Below are 24,032 nucleotides of genomic sequence, written 5' to 3' on the forward strand. Positions count from 1 at the left end.
TTTGCACACGGTAATGCCTCTTTTTCTCTGCAGAGAAAACCATAACCATGCATCTAGATTAGAAATTCATTTCTGTGTAGAAGTTACACATTTGAATTATGTATCCTCCCCAACCTGGAACAGTAAATCCCCCCCATAGTTCTGTAGGTTTGTGAGGAGAAATCTGAGAGGTGTGATACCCACTTCAGCTCCTCCTATTTCAATTTAACTGCTCAGGTTGAGTGATGAATTGCAAGCCCAAAGCTCTGGAATCATCTCCTGAAATCCTTCACTTGTACAGGCAGAGCAGGAACAGGGATCTTGTGCAGCTCTAGGGTGTCCCACAAGCACAAAAACATTGCAAGATTTCTCTCCAGAGTATCTTTCAATATTGACATGATCTCATAATTTGGTTAAAAGTATCTTGGCTTCTGTTTGGTAACATCATGTACACCTCTATGAATGTGGAAGTGAATTTGTTCAAAGCTAGGCTGAATTCCTCATCTTTTGGGAGTTTGAGAGGGTTTGAAAAATATTTTAAGTTGAAGTTGTTAAAATATATAAAAGTTATCAATTCATTTCACTAACTAGTTTACTAGTTTAAAAGTCAGTGAGCAGGACATATATATATATATATTCTTAAATTCCCTTTTGAAAGTTAAATTCTACGAAATTCAACAGCAACACCCCACAGGTTTTCCCAGGACATTAAAAGAACTACTTGAAGTTCTATGGTAATCCTCAAATTTATCAATACATCTGGGAAAACACAGTCTATTAACCTGTCCTATAATCAATTTTTGATATCAAGATAGATATTCTATCTATCAAGATAATTATTCTAAGAAATTCTTTGACCAACAGCACTTTAGATGTGGGTATGTCTACCCCCTTTAACCACTGGATAGCTGTGGGAGAGATAAAATAATCCAAGGTGAATTTTACAAAGCAGTGCTTAAAACAGTGTTAGATTTCTGCTGTGGAGTTTATCAAGTTCAGGTGAAGAAAATAGGAGCATTTTTCTGGATTTACATCAACTTTATTGCCAGTGTGGAAGCAGTTTTGTAATTTGCTGTCTTAATTTAGCTTAGCCTTTCATTATTTCAGCATTTTCATTGCCGTAGTGAGAACTCTTAAATCTTCTTTCTGTAACTCTTGCATAGTAGCAGAGCTTATGTTTTATTTTGCTTTCCTCAGTCTTCCACAGAGAGAAAGTGGGTGAATAACCAAGTTTTAGATATTAATTGTTTCCTATGGCAAATGATTGTACTGAGTACTGGGCATTTTTTATTTTACACCTATATTATTATTTATTTTACACCTACAGGAAGCCTTCAAAATTCCTTTTTATCCCTCAGGAAATCAACTTGCCCTATGATCTATCTCTTCCAGCAAAGCCTAGTTCTAAAAGCAGATTTTTTTCCTTTTGCTATTAGGGCATTTTGCTATATCAGAAACTGTAGTTATTTCAGACTTTGTTTTGAAGAAAAAGCTTCATTTCTTGACTCGAGAAGACAACAAGAAGTTTTATACAAGAGTGTGGCAGTGTTTGACAGCTGTTTCTGGTGAAGTCTCTAGAAAGCAAGTACTTGGTAGTGAACACTCAGAAAATGGAGATAACCTCCTTATATCTGATCATAATGCTCTAGCTAAGCTGTAACAGGGAGTGAAATATTTATTATGTGAGCTCTTCCTCAGAGTTAAAACCAATCACAAGTGCTCAGTTTTGGAGTTTTCTTTCATATTCTGGGTTTAAGAAATTTTTCAGAGAGAATAAGGAAATTTGTGATGGTGCCTATCAGAACAAGTCTGGGAACATCTGAGGAATAGAGAGTGCAGATATTGCAAGTTAAATATCTGTTTTTTTTGTTTGCAATATTTCTTCATGGGGTTGTGGCAACCCCATAGCAACACAGACTGGAAATTAGACCTCTACTGTCAAATTTGGATATTTGTTGCAAATAAACACAGTGCATAATTAGAGTTTACTCTTTATAGATATTCAAAATGAACTGTTGGCTGAAGCTAAAATATGTACCTATCAATACACATATAGCTTGTTAACATTTATGTTTTCTTTTGTGATTCAGTAAGAAAATAAGCTTACAGTTATTTTTTTTGTTTTGAGATGACTTCAGTGTACCTCAGGTTTGAGTGTGAATATTCTTACAAAAATTTTAACACTCTCTGTCAAAAGTTTTCCCTTTTTTTTTTGTCAGGGGGAGGCTTCTAATCTCAAAACTGCACAAGAAGATTACCTGTCAGCAGGTAAAGTCAGCAGGCAGGAAACTTTTCTTTGCTTTTTTGTTTCTGTGAATATTCAGTCTTCAGATGACCTGAAATGATCAATAAGAAAAACCCACCATCAAGAAACACGTATGATTTTGTTTTGTTTTAGGATTGTAGTCTCTTGAGGTATTTATGATGGGGACATTGTAATATGCTGAAAAATATTTCACATTATAAACAAGGAACCCAGATTGAATCAAATGTATTTCACACAAGCATCAATACTACATTTTTGGACTTATTTATGGATTACAAGAGAACCCTGCTATTGACTTTAGTAGGAATAGGGCTTGAATAGCCTTTGTTTAAAATCCATGTTCAATCACTGAATTTCAATTATAATTTTTTTCTAAAATTATTAAAAATATATCCAGTTATAAAAAATGTCTTCTATCAGACTTGCATGTTGCAGCAACCAGTCCCAACATATGTGTTTTCAAAATGTTTTTCTCCTGAGAATTTTTTCCATAGAAAATTAAGAAAACTCCCATATAAGGATTATTCTGGTAGCTAACACCTCACAGGGTCAATTTTTTAATAGTAATAGATAATAGATAATAGATAATAGATAATAGATAATAGATAACATATAATAGATAATAAATATTATATATTAATATAATATAATATAATATAATATAATATAATATAATATAATATAATATAATATAATATAGTATAATATAATATAATATAATATAATATAATATAATATAATATAATATAATATAATATAATATAATATAATATAATATAATATAATATAATATAATATAATATAATATAATATAATATAATATAAAGCTATTAATATAATATATATAATACAGTATGTATAATAATAAATATAATAAAGATATAATAATAAAAAAAGGTGGGTGGGTGGGTGGATGAGGAAATGTGAGCTGACCTGCTAAATGAGATTATTTATTGAGTTTTGGTGCAAGTTTGACTTCTGATCTATGGCTGCTCTTTATGCCATTGTTGTCTGGTTCATAGTTATTTCTTAGTATGTCATAAAATAGAGGTATTTTTTTTACATAAGGTAAAAAGTTTATTTCACTGTGCATTCCCCTCCCTCCAATCCCCAGTAAATCTTGTCTAACCACTTCCCCAACACAGACACATCTGGCTATTCATCCCAAATCATCATTGAATCGGGCATTGTGTGTGTGCAGCCTGACTCTAATTAGATCATACATGACCAAACCATTCCATAGGTGGAGCAGCGTTTGGTGTGGTCAGAAAGGAGGGAGATAAAGGAAGAGCAAAGCTCCCAAAGCATTCCTGTCATAAGTGCTGTGCAGCACAGCCCCTGTAATCCTCAGGAGCCTGCTCTCACAGGCTGGAGTGTGCTCAAGTGCCAGGGTTTCTCTGGAATGCCAAGACATTAGCTCATGTCTGCAGGGAATCCTGCTTTGGGGAATAGGAATCCTGCTTTGGGGAATAGGAATCCTGATTTGGGGAATAGGGACCCTGATTTGGGAATAGGAATCCTGCTTTGGGGAATAGGGATCCTGCTTTGGGTCTGATTCCCATACAAAGCATTGTGTTTTGCATGACATTAAAGGATAGTTATAGCTATACAGAGAGGTTTAGGTGAATTCCAAACACCCAGAAGTTGCAGAGTTAAGTTTCAAACTTCATAGCTCTTCATGTAGCAAGGCCTGCACTGCTTATCTGGGATTTTTCATCAAGAAGTGGCATTGTTTCATTAATGAATCTATTGCACTGAGTATAAATTTTGATTATCATTTCCATGCAATGCCCTCATTCTCCTCATCAATTACAACTGAAAAGTTAAACTTGGAACATATAGCTGAAAGAATCTAGACCTTCATTTTAAAATGGAGTTCACTTTTTCTGGTTTTATGGGCATACAAATGCGTGTGTAGATTTGTGTGTGGTACGCACTTATTTAAAGCAATAAAGAAATTATCTACATCCCACTTCCATAGTTTTCAGTTCTGAAATGAATTTGAAGATTGTAAACTGCCCTTCAGGCTTGAATTTTCACTTTATTTATACATAGTTATCTCTGAAGAATGAACTTTATGTTTGATCTGGGTGCCTGTTTTGGGTTGTGTATTTCACCTTATACAGAAAAGGGTCCCTTAAACAAGTTTTACTTTGAAGGAATTTGTTCTGTAGGAAGGGATTTAAACACACAGTCATGATCTGGATCAGGGATACTTGAAAGACTTCATGAAGTGCTTAAATTTTCTTTTGAATCAAAAAGTACGTTTAAAAGATCTAGATTTTTGTTGTTCTATGTGGCCATTTATATAGAAAATAATCTGTACCTTTTCTTAATACATTAGGTTCTGTCTAGCAGCAGATGGATTAATTTTATCTAATTTCTCTTCTTCCTGGATGCTGTAATCTGAAAGGAAAACAGAATATAAAATTAAATTGGTTAGAATAAATATTTGATTACCCTCTCCTAAAAGAATCCTCTCATTGACTGAAATGATAAATGTTAAAGAGCTCTCAGTATGTGGATTGTTGTGGCAAAAATACAGCCAATATTTAACCCATGTGCTTGCTTGAAGCACTCCCCAAATCCTGTGCATGGTTTTTTTTTAACAGCTCTATCTTCTCTCTGGAAATGTTCCTTTGGATCCTTTGGTTTGGGCTGCAGAAGGTCCTGGATCAGGATGGTCCTAAGGCTGAACACACCTCCTTGTTTTCCAGCCAGAGCCCTTTCAGGTTCTGGGATGTGCTACTCTAAGGCATGGCTACAGCTTTTGTGAAGTGATGCAGAATAAAATCACAGGGTGCACACAACTGAAATGTAGCTCCCATTTTGGTATGTTTCAAAAGTAAAATAAATGAAATGAAATGAAATGAAATGAAATGAAATAAAATAAAATAAAATAAAATAAATTTAAAAAAATAAAATAAAATTACAAAATAATAATACAAAATAATAATAATACAAAAAGCACAAAAAATAATAATACAAAAAATATATTTTTGGATATTATTTGTGTAATACAAAAGAAAAAGGGTGCATTGCATTTATGAAAGGCAGTGCTGTGCACAGTGATAATCCTTATCTATAGAACATCGAAAGGTGTCAGCATTTATATGCTGATTTTGAAGCTCAGTGCTCAAATCCCCAATTTTTGTTGGCCTGCATTGCTTCAGTCATCCTGCTTAAAACACCATACTGAAGTTTTTTCATATGAAAAGGAAATAGTTGCTCTGAGCCTGAACTATGAGGTACAGAAGTTAAAATTTGTGAAATATCTGCTGTATTTAAGGAATGTAAGGCTCGTGTAACTGACATACTTTAGAATATTTATCTTATAAACAAGAAGCCTCTTTACACTTGGTATTTTTTTATACAGTAGTACAGTACTTTGTAAGTGAACTAAATATTAAGAGTATTTTAATATCAACTTTTGCTTTAATTTACATCATCTATGGCATTTTCAAGCCCATCCTTGCTTTCTTTTGAGCCAAAAAGCACTGGAGAAATTCTGAGAGTTTCTCTTTGTCTAGCAAAGACTCACCCAGAGGCTCCAGAAAGTGAAGGAGTGGATGCTGCTGGTTCTGCAGCACTCAGTGCAGTTTGGTAGGTTGTGTTTGGCTGGCTCACATGTGATCTGTGGGCAGAACATCTTGTTCGTGGTTGGAGAATATCAGGTGTCTTGCTGCTCAGAGGAAAGGAATCCAGTTCCAAAACTGTAGGGTGAAATGGAGTATGGAAAGCGAGGATGGCTAAGATATTTGCCTTGACAGTGCTTCTCTAGATCTAAATTAAAATGTAGATGCATTTACTGAGAATGAAATGTTTAATTTGCTTCCTTAACTTGCATATATTTTTGTGGGTATATGAAGGTGATGAAGGCACAGGGGAAACAGTTCTCTATTAACAAAAAAGAACAGGGAAATCATTCTGAGAACCAATCCAGAGCTATTATGAAAAGACCAAGTAAGTGATGACTCGAAATTCACGAATTATCTTGTTCAGAATTAAGTGATTTTAGGTTTTCACTCAGAGAAACTGGGTTTTTACAGCTTTGGTTGTTGATCCCCACAGGGCTCAACATGCAGGGCCTGTCCCATAGCAATGCCCCTTGTGCAACTGGAAAAGTGCCAGGTAGAGCTGCAAACTCCCTGTGCTGAGACATCTCTGAGACCCAGCCATGACACTGATGTGCAGGAGAATCCTCTGAGGATCCTGAGTGACAATGGAACCAGTCCCTGGTACAAGCTTGCACTGGCATTTCTCCTCTGTAGATAGTTAAGGAGCATAATGGGCTTAGCCCCTCTCAACTGCCTCCGAGTCAGAGAGCAGCTGATTTATCTCCTGCCATGTTATTTTAGCTCATTCCTGACATAGCCAGCATATTTTGTGGTGAAAACAACATTGAAAAAATCTCTTTATTCCATCCCTTGTCTGACCAGATGGGCATATAATATCACTTTCTTAATTAATTGGAATTTTGTATCCAGAGATGAATGTGTTCGGTTTTGAAAATGTTTGGATTCCCTTTTGTGCCTCTTCTGGCAACAGCTTTTACAAAAGTGACAAATTATTTACACATTCCTAATAACAATAATACTTTCTTCTTGTAGTTCTGATAGTACTTCCTGTTCTGTTGCCAATTCTCATGCAGAGATATCTGTAAACTACAGAGTCAGTCAGATTTTGTCAGTCCAGGCACAAAGTTGGTCAGCCTGCAGCTTCTGTGTAAATTTCCATATTTTCTGTAAGTCATATTTTCCTTAGTCATTGTCAGATCAGTAATATCTGGCTCCAGGGAAGTCTGGTAAAATCTTCTCAAATCTGATTTATGCTCAGGTATGAATACTGAAAAAATGGAATTAATATATATATTAAAGAATTAAAACTTGGATCAAATTGCTCTTGAAACACCATAAAGCATAAGAGCTAGCTAGTGATCATTCTAGCTAGATGTTAAAAATTCAACTGCTTCCAAAGCAGATGATAGAATCTGTCTCTATTCCTGGAGCTCTTTACTGAAAATCTCTTTAAACTCATGACAAATTTCACTTTTCCTTCTGAGACTCTTTTCCAGTTCATTTCTGTCAAACTACAAAATTTTGTCCAAAATTAATTTTTAAATTGCATTCAGGGCTATATCCATATTTGACTATAACATTGGTTATAAATGTCATTTTTGTCAGTAGTTCTGTTTTGTGCTTCTTCAGAATTAGGTGTCTGCCTAATATTTATTTTAGCCAGGTGAAAATACTAAATGGTTTTCTAACAGACAAAGCCCAGGTGAACTGAGAAGTGACACGTGAGACCTCCTAAGTAAATTATAATAAACACCATACACAAAATGAGATCTGTTGGAAGGGGTAAAATAATCTAATAAACAATTACTTTAAGATATTTGAAAGCAACTTCTTGCTGAATTCAACAAATGTGTGGTAATATCAGAAAGAAATTGTAGTTGTACTTTTAAAATACTCTGTTTGGAATGTCTTGGGCTCTTCATGCCTTCACCAGTGAGGCTCTTTGTTTTGTTCTGCTTGTTCCTGTTTTGCTTTATGGAAAAACACTTTGCCCTGTCCAGGGTCACATTGTTACAGTGCTTTTGTAAAGCGGTTGTTTGTTATTTTCAAAATTGTTTTGGTAAACATTTGTCACATGCCTGACTTCTGTAGTTTAATTCTATTTCTCTAAATTGAGATTAACCACTGAGAGCTCCTCCACAAGTGTGTCATATTCATGTCCACAGCTGACCAGCCTAGTGGCACTCTGCAATGGCTGAGAGAATTGGGCTTGTTCAGCATGGAAAAAAGGTTTTTGGGGTAATAGCAGCCTTTTCAGTACCTGATGGGAGCCTGGAGGGAAGCTGGAGAGGGACTTTTTACAAGGGTGTGTAATGGCAGGACAAGGGGAAATGGCTTCAAACTGAAAGAGAATATGTTTAGATTGGATATTAGGAAGAAATTCTTTACTGTGAGGGTGGTGAGGCCCTGGCACAGTTGCCCAGGGAAGCTGTGGCTGCCCCATCCCTGGAAATGTTCAAAGCCAGGTTGGATGGAGCTCTGAGCAACCTGGGATAGTGGAAGGAGTCCCCACCCACGGCAAGGGAATTGGAACTGGATCATTTTTAAGGATCCTTCCAGCCAAAACCATTCCATGACTCTTTGATTCTATAAAATAAGAACCACTTGAGGTTCTGAGGTCTGAGGTAAAATAAGTCCATTTACAAATCATGCCTTTTTACTTGTGAATAGGCTTCCAGGAATTTTACTGTGAAAATGCATATTCCTTTAGTTTGGTCCCAGATTGTTTCTTTTTATCAATGTTTCACCATTTCTTGGTTTCTGTTGCTGGTCTTCATTTTTGCAGTAGTTTCCCCTATGACGTTTTACTATGAATTTCACTGGGGAAATTTTTAAACTTTGCCACTCTTAATATCAATTCAGCCCTATCAATACTGTAAAGAGTGGAAGTCTATTTTTGCAGGCCATTAGTGTCAGGCTTGCTTTAAGTAGATCTGCTCAAAATCATGTTGCGTGACGCACAACACTGTGTGCTGGATTGTTGCCACCATTGATTGCCAACAGTATCTGCGTTTGCTTGGGCTGGGGGTGGTGATGTGAAGGCTCTGCACATTTAGACAAACCTGTTTCACACTGAACAGAAACCCAGAGCTTTCAAATGCTTCTCATACATCAGAGAGCAAAATCATTTGGAGACTATCAAATCCTAAATTGCTCTTTTTGGATGGGGAACAGGACAACTACACTGCATGGCCATGATGGGAAACTGTTGTGTTTAGGAGTAAAGGTACTCTTCATATAAATACTTTTAGATGCTTTAAGGGACTGTTCATCATCCTCAGATGCTCAATTCAGAGACCAGAAAGGTGGCTGTGCTCAGAATTTTGCCCAGATATATGAACCTCAATGTCTACTAGAAGTACAGTCCTCCCCTTGGAAAGATACCTGTCACTTTACAGCTTTTGTGTATTAAAGAATCCATCATATTAGTACGTAGTCATTTAAGAGAAAACAAACTTGCTGCTTTGCTTTTCAAATTATGCCTGATTTGTTCTACTTTTATCTGCTAGATTAAACATTCCTTTCCACGGGGAGCCAGCGCTCCACTCAGAGTCGGTGCAGCCCGTGCTTCTGTAGGTGAATGATCCCACATTTTCCAGGAGGAATCTCTGGGGACAGACCCCTTGTTTCTCTTGTTGAAACAACAAGGATTGCTACCTATCAGCCCTTTTGTTCCTGGGATCTGTGAGTTGATTAAGGTTCAAAGGAAAGATTATTTATTTATTTTCTCCACACATAAAAGACACATAAAACAAGTTGTTGTAAAAATAAAGCAGGACCTCTATGATCTTATTTACACTTTGATCTTTTCTTGATGGTTTCTTGAAGTTCATGTCAGCTTCTTTACTATTCTGTGTGTAACACACACTTTCTTGGCCTGCATGTTTCCTTGCTGGTGTGTTTGCTTTTATCAACATTCCCTTGACTTCCCCTCATGGTTTCCTCCAACTCTTCAAGCTTTTGGTAACATTTTAATGCTTGCCATCTTCAGTCCTACATTCACTGTGGGAAAAGTCAGTCCTGTCTAGCAGGGAGAAGGGAGGCATTTGGCAATCCCATACCCCCTCCCACTGGAGAATTTCTTCTTCTCCTCTTTTATTTTTCCCTTCTCTGCACCTATTTTCCATCCCCTTGCTCAGGATTTCAGGAATTGGAAGTGCCTCTGGAGGTTTCAGTGGTCTTGGCATTCAGGTCCTCTTCAGCTCAGGTCTCAATTCCAGTTCAGTCACAGTGAGTGAGGGTTGGAGCCCTCTGCCCATAAATTTTGCCTGATGAAGCTTCAGTGCTCTCCCACTCTGTGGTTCCAAACTTCCAGAGAGCTTGGCTGAGAGCTCTGTTACTGATTAAATATGATGTCTGGGATTTCTGTGGTCCCAGTCCTTTGGCTGCTATTGGAGATGTGGTTGCCATTCCAAATGTTGCAGGTTGTTTCTTTGTTTGGCTCAGGGATTTCCTGTGCTAGATGTAGATTTCTCTCCTGCTTTTTTCCTGAATTTATTTAATCACAAATAGAACTACTTGTTTTCCCTCCAAGCCTTGGACCTCTAAGAATTAATCAGTCAGTCTTGAAGTGGCACTTTCATGCTTTTCCTATGTGTGTCATATATCCCATTATTCCAGTGTTTTCATTATAAACAGATGTTTTTGCATGGAAATTATTTTTACATTGAAATTTATGCTACAATCCTCCTTATTTAACAGACCATGATGGCTGGTTGGGTTTTTGTTCTTGCTAATAGCAATCAAGTTCCTGATGTAAACTAGGCAGCTGTCTGAACTGGATTTTTCTCCATAAAAGGAGAGAATGATGCAAAATTCCTTGTTTATCATAAACCAGTGTGAATTGCCTCAGGCTGCTGTTTATCTCAACCTATAGATTATAGAAAAATCCTAAACCACTACTTTAGACTGGATGACTTCTAAAGTCTCATTTCTTCTATATGAAACCAAAACTTAAATTGGTGGCTGAAGCTGTTGTGGTTACTGAAATTTAAAATTTTAAGCCTCCATTCTTTAACTGGATGGTGGAAAATGCACTATCCATATTTTTTCTTTTTACTGTGTCTAACATATACATAAATATATATATATATACACATATGATGTAAATTAGTGATCCAACTAAACTTAGAAATATGTTTATAGAAAATCTCATATTTCAAACAATAAAATTAATTTTTTTTTCATATTGCTACAAGCCAAAAAAGAAAGATTAAGTGAACAATAAATGAAACTTCAACTGTTAGGATATTGTCTTTATCTTTCCATGATCAATCATTACATACTTTAAATACATATTTGAACATAATATTGATTTTGATTAATTCATGGGTATTGGAATAGCAAGACAATTGGCATAACAATGTGGAAAACATTGTTTGTTGTCTAGTTAATCTCCAATATTTAATATCCAATATTTCCTATCAGCATGTGGGTGGATTAGTTAAAAATACAGAAAACTCTATATGTGTGTATATACCCTCCATTCTTGAGCTCAAATGAGAATTGATATTTTTAATATATTCTTCTACCCCATAAGCCTTCCCACATTTGTTCCCAATGTGCCTCTGCTAAGTGTGATTAGGAGACAATTTAATTAAGTGGTAAAATGGAGTGTGAGTAGATAAGATGGGCATGATAACACACTTATATTTCTTTTAGTGACAGATAAGCTTAAGTAGTCCCTGTCTTTAACGCCTCATCCACATATTATTTCCCCATTTTCTCTTATTTTAAGTAAGAAATGGCAAAGCATCAGTTTTCCAGCCTGATTCATTTCATGTCTAAAAGAAACAGTTACGAAGGTGAAGATGTAAAGAACATATTGGAAGTCAATATGTGGGTACCTAGAGCAGAAAGGGAGACGAGAGCTTGCACCAGCACCGTGACTGAAGAAACTCAAATTATAAGTAGTCATGCTTCAAGACACTGTAGTAGCTGCAAAGAAATTGCCTTTTAGTCAGAAGAGAGTGGCAAAAGGAAGAGGATTTAAGATCCAAAGTATCATTCCAGAGGATTTAGGATAATCACAGAATCAGAAAATGTTTTGGGTTAGAAGGGATCTTAAAAGTGACCTTGTTCCAGGGCCAGGGACACTTTCCACACTGTCCCAGGTTGTTCCAAGCCCCACCCAGCCCTTGAACACATCCAAGGATGGAGCAACCACAGCTTCTCTGGGCAACCTGTGTCAGGGCCTCACCGTCCCCACAGGGAACAACTTCTTAATACATCATCTAAACCTCTCCCCTCTCTAGGTTTAAAGCCATTGCCCCTCGTCAGAAGTCCCTCTCCAGCTCTCTTACAGCCCTTCTCAGGACTGGAAGGTTCTACAAGGTCCCCTTGGAGCCCTCTTTTCTCCTGAACCACCCCAACACTCCCAGCCTGTCTCCCGCCCTCCGAGCACCTCTGTGGCCTCCTCTGGCCCGGCTCCCGCAGCTCCGTGTCCCGGCACTGGGCCCCCACAGCCGGTGGCAGCGCCGGGAGGGGTGGCACAGGGGCAGGGCGGCGGCACCGTGGCCGAGCTGCCTTGGGCTCCCTTAGCGCCTGCTGGGGCGGCACGGCGAGGGTGGCTGCAGGCGCTGCCGGCAGGGCGGGATCTGCCGGGGGAAAGGTGTGGGATGCAGGCTGCAGTGACACTGTCCCTGTCCCGGGGCTGGGCTGCGTGAGGGGCGCGCCGGGGCCGGCGCTGTGGAGCGGGGCCTGGAGCTGTGGAGCGCGGCTGTGGAGAGGGGCTGTGGAGAGCGGCTGTGGAGCGGGATATAGAGCCCGGCTTGGCGCTGTGGAGCCGAGCCCGACGCTGTGGAGCCGGACCTGGCGCTGTGGAGCGGGGCTGTAGAGCCCGGCCTGGCGTTGTGAAGCCGGGCTTGGTGCTGTGAAGCCGGGCTTGACGTTGTGGAGCCCGGCTTGGCGTTGTGGAGTCCGGCCCGGCGCTGTGGAGCCGGGCCCGACGCTGTGAAGCCAGGCTTGGCGCTGTGGAGCGCGGCTGTGGAGCCGGGCCCGGCGCTGTGGAGCCCGGCCCGGCGCTGTGGAGCGCGGCTGTGGAGCCCGGCCTGGCGCGGTTCCCGCCCGGAGCAGGAGCGGGAGCGGAGCGGTCCTGGCGCTCCCCCTTGCGGGCCCGCCCGCGCCTCAGCGCCCGCTCCCTGCTCCGGGAATCCCGGGAATCCAGGGATCGTTTGTCCCGGCGGGAAGCAGAGCCGGTTTATCACGGAAGTTAAAATATCGCCTTGTTAGTTTATTTTTTTATTATTATCATCACTGTTGGATTCGGCTCTTAACGAGCTTTTGACCGCCAGCCCTCCTTCTCACTCAGCTTTCCGGAGGGAAAAGGGCAGGAATTAAAGCTCCGCTTTAATCGAAGAGTGAGAAAAGAGAAAACCATTTAAAAATTGGTTTTCTTGTGGTAGAGAATCTAGGTAGGAGCTAAGTGTGGCTGTGGCTGTCAGCAGCATCCTCGTTGTCAAACTAATGCGAGGGGAAGTTTGATAACCCCCAGGTAAAAGCCCTTTGATTTTGATTTTAAATTCCAATAAAATTTTAGAGGTCTTGTTTGAGGCAGGATTGTTTGCGGGATATGACATCTCTGTCTCTACTTTCTGTCTTAATGCCTTGTCATAGTTCTTGATGTCTGCCTGTCAGCACAGCGAGAGGGATTTTTTCATGTCTGAATAGTCACCTTAATGATAGCAGATGGAAACGCCACGGGGGGCCCGAGCCCATCACACTGTCATTGTCACAGGCTGCCCTGACCTGCTTCCACTCCTCTATTTTTTTGTCCCTTTTTAAAGGAGAAATGGATGGTAATTGAAAAGGATCTTAAGCGAGACTTAGGAAGCTGCAGACAACACGATTCCCCGCTCTCTCTCTCTGTTTTCACAAATAAAGTCTTAACCTCTTAAGCACCAATAAGAGTAGAAAGCAAGCTAAATTGGTAAAGCTTTATAAAGATTGGCCTACTAAAGCTTTTTCCTTTCCCTCCTTGGGATAAATCCAAGCTGTGCTACATGCTTATCATGGTTTATTTCCTTCAATATATCTTTGATTTGCACTGATTTATCTATTTCCTAAGGACATGTATATAGGCACTATCAATTCTTTGCTGTGCTATATGTCTTGGTCATGCATATTGACAAGAAACTTCTAGGCTCATGTCTAAAACTCTAGTTGTGAAAACTCACAAATTCAGTGTTTTTTCTGTATTATTTTAAGATTATTTTTTATTAGGATTCTAGAATGTAATGTGTTAAATTACAATCAGTGAGAAATTAGGTTTTGGTTTTAGTAATAATTTTTAGCTTAAAAAAAGCCTTAAAATCATTACAACTTAAAAAAAGTGATATGTCAATGGAATAGTCAAAGAAAATTTTAGCTGTGTACAAACTTCTGTCTAATATCACCTGATACTAAAATACCCTTCATATCTCTAGAGGAAAAGTTACAAGCTCTCACTTTTACTGGGTCACAAATAAACTTCAGAAAGCCAGGACTGTGATGTTTTACAGCAAAGACACCAGTTCTGAGGTGTGAAGAAAACTTTGTACATGGATTTGACTGTCCCTTCTGCTATTCAGAAGTAATATTCCTTTTTTTTTTTTTTTTTTTTAGATTTAAATGTTAGAAGTTTTTTAGCCCAAATACTTTTTTTTTTTTAAATGTGTGTATTACCAGCTTCAGAAGTATTTAATCATTTAATATTTTGGCTGTTTTCTTAGGTTGAAATTGAATCATACACTAATTATCTTCATTGTTCCTCAGAAGCTGAATGAAAGTGAAGAAAAGCATCAAAGCCAAGTTAATTTCTTAAAATCTTGGATGAAAGCAAGTTCAAGAGAAGCAATTAAATAATTTTGTAGGGTGGTCCATTTAAATGAAAATGGCACTCTATGAGGGGTGAGAGGCACTTGCTGGTTTGTTTTATTTTTTGAGGTATTTTGTTTGTTTGTTAATTTTTAGTTGTTTTATTTTTTGAGGGTTTTTCCTGTTTGTTAATCTTTAGTGCTGCAGTGAAATGCCTACATCTGCTGAAATTAAATGTGTTAAGCAACAAGGCACTTTTGAAGGAGCTCTTTGGTACCTGTCTGAATCCCTAGACAATGAGTTACCTTTAAAAGCCTGGCTGTGATCTGAATATTTGATCACACAAATGATCAAGCTAATTGATTTTTTTTTTTCCTTAATTCCTGTCCTAAATCTACATTCAGTAATCCTATGGGTAAATTCAGAATTAATTAGAATTGGAAAGAAAGATAAAAATTACTCAGTGGCAAATCTTCCAGACATTGTTCAGAACAGATTCTAACTGAAACAATTATTTTTTTATTTCATAATTGATATAAGCCAGTCTGACTCTTTCTTACATCAGGAAAGGATTGCTCTGGATGTTCTGTTATCCATACTCAAATGACCTGTGTTAAAGCAATAAAATAAATTAGTTCCTAACTCAATGGAAAATCAGAGGTGGACTATTACATGATTTATAATGAGTAGTTATAGTATTCTAATTTCAAAAACAGTCTTTCCCTGTCTCTCCTGTCTCTTATCCCATCAATTTACTCAGAAGGAAATTCATGTATTCAGCAAATAACTTGTTCTGTTTTGTACAATTTATACATTTATGTTTTACACATTTTGCTGTGTTTCTTTTAGTGTGTTATGAAATTATATTTCAGTCCATTGAATCTTACTGTAAGGTCAAACTGACAACTAATACTGGCTTATTTCACCACAGCTAATTAAAAGTGGGTTTGTTTAGTTTTTAAGTTAGGCTGCTTTCACAGTATTCCTGCAGTAAAAATCAAACATACCACATAATTACAAGGGAAAAAAAAGAGGATTTAAAAACAAACAAAAAGCCTCCTCACCCAAAAAACCCAAAGAAGCTCCCAAAACATTTATTTTCTGATTATCTGCCTGAAATACCCAAATCCACAGCAGGAAAAAAAATGCCAGTGTGGTGGAAATAATTTAGGCACAAAATACAATAAAATGTACACAGTGGAAAATGTTAAAGGAAAAGACATAGAAAATTATTTATTAGAATTTATCTGAATAATACTTTTCATAGCTCTGACTTGTATCTGAAACAAATCAATGAATTTTAGGACAAATCTCTTAAAATATCCCTTAATTAAAAGAGAACACATTGTTCCTACTTTTTTAACAGATTCAATATTTTCAGATATGTAACTGTAATAGGTCACTGAACACTAACAGTCTTCAGTGGAAATTTCTTCATTGAATTCAGGTAAATAATTCTAGAATATTCATAATTCCCTAAAGACATTTATGATTTTTATAAATCATAAGTAGTAGCCAATCATCACCTTTATCACTGGTGTAAACACCACCATATAGTTCAAATGTGTCTCTTTACAAACAGTTTTCATTTCTGACAGTATAAATCTAGCACAAAGATATCAATCTCATGGAATTATTCCTCACAACCTATAGGTTCAAGAAGACAGAAACCTGGCTGCTGGGTGTGTGAGTTGGAAGCACGTGAACTAATCTCAGACAAGTATCAGGTTGTGAGTTCTCTGCCCAGCACATAAAAATGCAATCCAGGTGTTGGTATTTCCTCTCTTAATTCACTCTGCAGAGCACTCGCTGCCATGTGGACTGGCTCTGTACAGATAATCTCATTACTGGCTTTGCAGCTGTTTGATTTTACTCAAAGGTCAGCTTTGATGTGATTTCTATATCCAGGTCTCCCTTAAATCATGTTCTGAGGATGACCTTTGGCAGAGCAACTGTGCCTGGAAACGGTGATGTTACAGTTTATTTATACAACTTTTCTGAGCCCTAATTTTTATTTGCTGATTGGATGTGACAAGTGCATTAATTCTTACTTTGTCAAAGTTCTCTGATATAATAGAGTAATTGGGCTTAGGGGAACAGGGGGGAGAAAGAAACTTAAAAGAAAAAATTCAAACACTGAAAAGCTGGTCTCGAGAATGAATTTCCCTATTGGTGCTAATTGGTGACTGGAAAGAATGTATCATAATGCAACTAATTTTTATACCTGTTGAAACAATGAAAATCTGATTAAAAACTAAATTTATAACAGGGTGTGTCCTACAATAAATAGGAATGTGATCTCCATTCCTGATTACAGCAGTTTAATAGGTTATTTCAATTCAATGCTTAATGGAAATTGAGATACAAAATGACACTTGCTTTGGCATTTGCTAAAAATTATCTTGAGCAAAAATTACCAATAGGATAAACCTGAGGCTACACGAGTTTATTAATGCCTTGTGATATCTTATGTGTGCTTTTGTCCCTGATACAACCTCGATCCTCTGTTTGGGCATCCAGGTTCTGAGCAGTCAACACCAGGCATTTGAGCAACTTCACTCATTTCCAGGATGACAAGCAGCCATAAGTGCATGTGATTTTGGAGAATTAGGATCTATATAAGTACTATTATATGTACATTTTGAGTCTTAAGTACTAGCCAAGAAAGAAAATTATCTACCACAGTAATAACCCAAATTAATTTTTAAGTCTTTTGTTGCTATTGCTCACTGGCTGTCTTTTTTAAGAACAGTTGAGATTTGCACAAGCAAATATGGTTTTTATACAATTATTTGGCCTCATACTTGTACGTGTAACAGGTAGTCACAATGTTTCTTAGTTACAAATTAAACTCATGTCAAATTAAGAGGCCATTTATCCCTAACAGGTACTGAACTAGAATTGATAACCATAGTGGCATAAAGTAGTTCTCTACTGTGGGTTATCTGGGCTTTTTCTATATTTAACTGAGGTGAGTACACATTTGTAAAGAGCTATCAATTTCATCCTGAAGTCAATTTCTGGGCAGGTTTTCTGCAGTGCACTCCACTGGTGTTTATTTCTCAGCAGCTGGAGAGCTGGCTTGGCTCAGAGGTTGCTGTCTCAAGTGATGTGAGGTGAGCCTCACTTCCATGGCTGTTCCTGACCACAGTGGAGAAGCCAGCTGACTTGTCTTGGAGGAATGTGCCCATTTTTGGTTAGAGGGTCTTTACCCAGCAGTTTGTCACCATGGCCACATCAACACAATCCCTTTTGGAGAAATTCCCAGTCTGATTCCATAACTGTACATCTTGGTAGGCAGCACTGGGACTGCTGGGCCCCCTTCTCAGTGGGACACAGGGAGGATGCATACAGAAGTAGTGATTAGTACCTCCATTACTTGAATATTTGAGTTTTACTTCATTTTGGAAGCAGAATAGTAAATTTGCTTAGCAAGTTTTTGAAAATAGTCAACTTAAACACTGTTTATTATGCAGTAGTTTTATATTTTATCACCTCATTGTGATTTAATATATCTCAGAGCCATTTTATGATCTGGAACATTTGAATATTCCAAGTTCAAATATGTTATACCATGAAAGTAATAGCTAATACAAACTTAAAACCAGAAATTTTTCTTGTATGTTCTGGCTTTGATATTAGAAAACAGGATGAAAGGATCCAACAGATTTGCATCTGGAATTAGCACTGTATCATAAACTGTGATGTGGTATCTTCAAGAGGGACCCTTTGAAGCTAAATTTAGGATAAAGGTGCCAGATAAAATACATTTTTATTCTCAGAAGCTTCAAGTTCAGTGAGGTACAGAAAACACTAAGAGGATTACACTAAGAGGGGAAACGGCTCCGATGCATGCTCTGGATGTGTGTACTTTAAAAATGTCTTCAGATTTAGGTATTAGAGCTGAGCCCCTGGCTGTTACTTTTAATCTTTTATTGCCAAATAAAACCTATCCAGCAGAGGAGAATTCAGGATGTATAATCCTTGTGTATAAGCCTGGGATTGTAGCTAACCTTGACAATTACAGCCTGTTGTCCTTTTGTCACTGAGGAAGATCATCTCTAAACCAGCAAGTTGGGATAGACAATCATCAGCTGATATAATCTCTCAGAATTTTATCAGATGTTTTGGGGCTTTTTTAGAGGCCTGGGGGGAGAGTTGCTTTTGGGTTTTTGTAGAGTTCAGCATGTTTCTGCTAAGATTTAGAAGCATTGTTGTGTACACCTCTGTGTTCTTGATCTGTTGCAGAATGTGGAACAATTTAAATTTCTCCCTGAAGATTACTAATTTCATTTATACCAGGAGATTTTCAGTGTTTTGCAAAATTCAAGTTTGATTTTCCATCATGCTGTTGCATTTTATGTATAATCATTCAACAGTCAAGGCATTCTGAACAGGAGAAAGCATAATAGAGGAAAATAATTAAGACCCATTTATGAGTTAAACACATTAACCAGAGCATTTTTGTTAATATAAAAAAATATGAAAAAACTTTTACTGCCTACAGTTTTGATTTGACTGCACTGGCATTCTTTTTGAAGCCTTTCCTTTGTAATATTATATACATTATATTATATACAAATTTGTAATATTATATACATTATATACAAATATACTTTGGAATATTACAAGGTTTTGCTCTGCTAAATAGTGAATAAACCCTTTTTATTCTCTAATTGTTTTTTTTTCCCTGTGGGCTTTTATTAGATGCCTTATATCCCTGTACTCTGATCAAGTGACAGAGAAATCTTTACTGTGCTTGGAAGGAATTGTGATGTCTATGCCCTGTGGTCATGGAAGTGTAAGGTGCTGAATGAAAGTCATAAGGAAAAGTAAAGATAGAACTGAAAACTTCTGACTAATCTTCCTTGAAAAAGACATGGCAGAAAATAACACTGGAATTTCAGACTATTTACTGTCCTTATGAATGCCTTGTAAATACCTAAGGAATAGAAATATAACTGAATATCAGAAATATTGTATAGAAATACATGATATCAGAATATTATATAGAAATATGACTGAATAACAGTCAATTCCTAAACTATAAACCTGTTTGAAACTGCTACCACTTCTATCTGATTCTAAACTTTATTCACTTAAAATACCTCTTTACAGCTATTCAGATGTTCTGATAAATTACCTCCATCAGTAGGTTTTCCCAGGCAAGGCTGAAGTTAGAACAGGTTATATTAGCATAGAATCACTTGGTTCTAGGATTTTATTCCAAATATCTTTCATTCAAAATCAGGATTCAATGATTAGATTTAATTTCTAAGAGTTTTTTCCCCTCTGTAATGAAGCCCTGTGTTCCTGTCCCGTTTCATTGGGTAGCTTTGGAACACCTAATGGAGCCTTGCATTACCTGTGGGAGGTTAATAGTGAGGCTCTTTGGAGGTCAGTGCTGGAGGAATGAAAGATGAGGTTTGAAAGAGGATGTTTAGTGATTGTAGGATGAAAAGTGTTCCCATTAAGGATGATTAAACATTGAAACAAGGTACCAAAAGGGAATTATGGAATCTCAGACCTTGGAGATTCTCAGGACATGAAAGAATTCATGACTGAGCAACGAGGTTTGAAGTCAGGGCTGTCCCAGCTCTGAACAGAACTTTGGAGTAGATAAACTCCTAAAGTTGCTTGCGTTGGAGTCTAAAACAGAGTGTGTGCCCTTGTCTCTGATACCTGACTCTGAGATCCAGGAGAACACTGAATTTCATAGAACATGAAATTTATGGGCATGTTTTCATGGCGTTACATGAAAACAACTGTGAAAGTTAGATAGAAAAGCTAAAAGTGTGAGTGTGTAAATTAGAGAGTTTTTTAAGTCACTGGGTGAAAAAGTTAGTTTAGAGTTTAGTTTAGAAAGCAGATGACAAGATGGAAGATTTAGAATGTTGTCTCTTTTCCTTCTTCTTTCTTCTTCATCTTCTTCTCCTAGAGGTTTTTGGGTAGTAGAGTAATTGGATAGAAAGTGTCACAGTGCAGCACACAGGTGTTGGGTCATTGGGTCATTAAGAAAAATAATTTACAGGTCTATTGTTAATTGAATAAAAAGAAGTATAAGAATAAAAGAACTGCGTAGTTCAGGGCCATTCTGTGCCTTCAGAGCCCAAAGTGATCCAAAAGGGCAGAATGAATTGAACCTGAGCAAAAGTCTGGAGAGACCTGCCAAGTTTTGAGATAACATCCTAATAAACACAAGGAACAAGATCCTAACAGGCTTTGGAGTTTTTGTCCTGACCCAGAGAACTGAGATAAACAGAACTACCCATGAGGGATATCCAGAAGGAGCTCAGCTCAGAGAAGCTGAGAAATCCAGGAGTGAAGAGAAGTGCAGCAGAAACACAACAGAATCAAAACTAGAAAGAAAAAAAAAAGAAACAGAATTTAAAAAGTTATACCTTGCACCATGAATGATTCTGTGACTTAATCTTTCTTTTTTTTTCTCTCTCTTTCCTCCCATTTCTCCACAGCCTTACAGAAGCATTTTCTTGATGAAACATTTTCTGAAGCCATGGAGCTGATGAGATCCTCCATTTCCCTGTTGGCTTTCCACTCTTCTAGAATGTGAATGGGGTAAAGCAGGGCCTTTGCCATACCTTGAACTGGACTGCCCACATGGACCAAACAGGGAGAATTACCGTCCAAAAGGGGAGAATTGCTGGCTGTTCTCTCGACTGACAGCAGAGGGAGTAAATTCAAATGGAAATTGAGATCCAAATTCTAGGGAGAAGGGTCAAAACATGGTCCTGGAAACCAAGTTATCAGCTAGCACCGAGTAATAATTTTATTTCTTGGCAGGGACCATGTTGGAGAGATGGAAATGGGACAGAAATTGCCACTGCTATCCTCTTCTTGACTTCTGGCTGAGCTATATAGCAGAATTGGATGCCATAAATTGCAAACGTGAAGAACTTCATTTGAACTCTTGAAGAAAAGGAGAAACTTGGCTTGTGCCACTTTATCATGCACTTTAATTGAAAGCAAATGTATTTAACCTCTTTGAAAGCTTAGAAAAGCTTTCAAATGTAAATTTGTGAACCTTAAACAAAAAACCGGAGTACATTTAAAAAAAAAAATTCTACATGTAAACCAGGTGATATTTCAGCATAAAATCAAAATAGTTTCATGATTTACTTTTAAAAAGCGTGTTACATACCAAATATTATTAAAGCCTTGCTTAGCCCACAGTCAGATGCTGAAGACCTATTACTGATGTTGTGAATACTAATTGCTTCCACCACATTATCTTTGTTGTGAAGCTTCACCTCCTGATGAATGTAACGAGTCTCTGGATGCCAAATCAGCCCTATCAAGTTCAAGTCAAAGGTCTGGCAACAACAGAACCTTTCCCCACTCATCGAGTGCATTAACATATTGCCAACTTCCCTGCTCTACGTGAGCTCCTCGTGCTGGGGGATCCATCTGAAGGGAGGTGCTGATGCTGTGAGTAGCACATCATTCACTCAGCACAAGGAATATTTACCCAATTAGCTGCTTCAGCCTGGGATGGTGTTACACTAACCATTATTTGGAGTTTTGATACCTGCCAAGAATTACGGGACAAACTGCTTGTTCTGGGTGTGTAGTGTGTGTACACAGCAAGTTATGTGTCTAAGTGATTTGCAGATTTTAGTTCAACTCCTAATTGTTTATTTCTGCTATTAGGAGACTGATACACCTAAATGGAAACATTCTCCTTGTTGGCCTCATGTGACTGACCATTCAAAGTCACTGAAAGCTCAGTCTGTGTGCTTTCTAAATGTTTCCTTTTAGTTCCATTTTCTCTGCAGTTTAAGAGGGACATTCACATTACTCTTGAAACATATAAAGTAAACAGGATTAGTTTCCAATGATCCTATCAAAACTGAATATTGATAGATTTTTGAAATGACCTAAGCACAATCTGTTTTTTCTTTTGATTTTTATTTAGGAGGGGGGGAAAAAAAACCCCAAGCATTTTCTGAAGTATCTAGTGCTACTGGCAAAATGACTTAAACTCATTTTAGTAGATGATTTCTTTTATAAATTTGTGTTTGGAAGAGTTCATCTGGTAATACAGCTCTTTTTAGGGACCCAAAATACAATGTCTCATTTCATTCTCCAGCTATGTTGTCCATATCAGACTTGAGTATAATATGACCAATAGTCTTTGAGTAATGAAAATTCTAATTGTGTTTAAAAGCTTTCTTCCCTGCTCCTCCTTCTCCCCTCCAAATACTTCAAGGTCTCTGTTTTCATCTTAATATACTGCTTAACTGAGGTTCACCTGTCTTTCTCTTGCATGAAAACTTTTATTTATGGAGCTATGTGAAGCAACCTGTACACAGAACATGTAACAGGAAGCTGAAATTGAGCATAGAACCCTCAGAAGTTGAGTTACTTAAGCACAGGGCAGTCTGAAAGCTCCTTTGGATCCAACTAAAATGTTTTTGTATGGAAAACTCATGAAACTGGCATTTTTATGATTTTCAGTATTTCCTGTTCTGGTCAAATCAGCAACTCAGGACAAACTTAAGATGTTTTCATTTCTGGACTCTGGTAGCAGGAGACTGTGGAAACCTGTGAAAGTTTAGACACTAATCTTTATCAGGACTTGTAAAATCATGTAGTCCAGTTCTTGGATATACTGCTGAAACATTTATTTTTCATGCTTAATTGATCAAAATAATGTTTCTCTGTCATTCTACAGTCCACAGTAAACTTCAATTATAATTGTTTTTATCCCTTGCTGTTCTGTAGCATGAAGTTGTCTGAAACATTTCCAAGTGTATTCATACAGCAAATATTAGAAATTAGAAACTATCTTTGCAGACTGACATTCTCCTAATGTAACTTCTTAATCAGTGATTCAGAATGGTTACTTATGGTTGTGCAGAAAAAAATGTACAAGCAGAAAGTGTTCTTAGAAATATGTATATAGAAATACCCACCAGTATTCCCAATCTACAACAGCTGTTAGTGGCATTTTCTACTCCAGCTTTTTAAGAAAGACTGAAATGTACAATGTTATCACTTATCACTGACTATGTTCTTTATTAAAATAATTCCTTCCATCCTAATTTTTCTCACCTTATAGTCAGTGTAGTAAAAGCTGAAGACTAAGCACTTTAATTATATTATTGCTATAGCCATTCCTATTTTAAAATGGGGTTTAATTAAAAAATATTTTGGAGCTATTGACCTGTAGCCAAGGTTTAAGTGATCTAATTCTGTAATAAATGTGCACATTTGAAGCAAAAATAGTTCAAACTGGACTTTTGGCATGTTTAACCAACATTGTTTCAGACTTGGAGTAAAACTTTATATTGGCTGGAAGAGTATGGATTTGTTGCAATCTTTGCAGTTCACTGAACTTTTTTTTTTCTGTGCATACATATTTCAAGTAAACTCTGTAGTTATAACAAGTGACACGT

At 37.5% G+C, this 24,032-nt stretch overlaps 1 long non-coding RNA gene across 1 annotated transcript; it reads left to right on the forward strand.

The window, feature by feature from the left end:
* The first annotated feature begins 16,267 nt into the window (after nucleotides 1-16,267).
* On the forward strand, nucleotides 16,268-23,859 carry LOC147652376 (uncharacterized). Its single transcript, XR_015288695.1, has 4 exons — nucleotides 16,268-16,346; nucleotides 17,137-17,205; nucleotides 21,090-21,192; nucleotides 21,418-23,859. It is a non-coding gene; the product is annotated as an uncharacterized LOC147652376 (long non-coding RNA).
* Nucleotides 23,860-24,032: the final 173 nt, after the last annotated feature.

Source organism: Cyanistes caeruleus, chromosome 6, assembly GCF_971803275.1.
Source record: "Cyanistes caeruleus chromosome 6, bCyaCae1.hap1.1, whole genome shotgun sequence".
Taxonomy (NCBI): Eukaryota; Metazoa; Chordata; class Aves; order Passeriformes; family Paridae; genus Cyanistes; species Cyanistes caeruleus.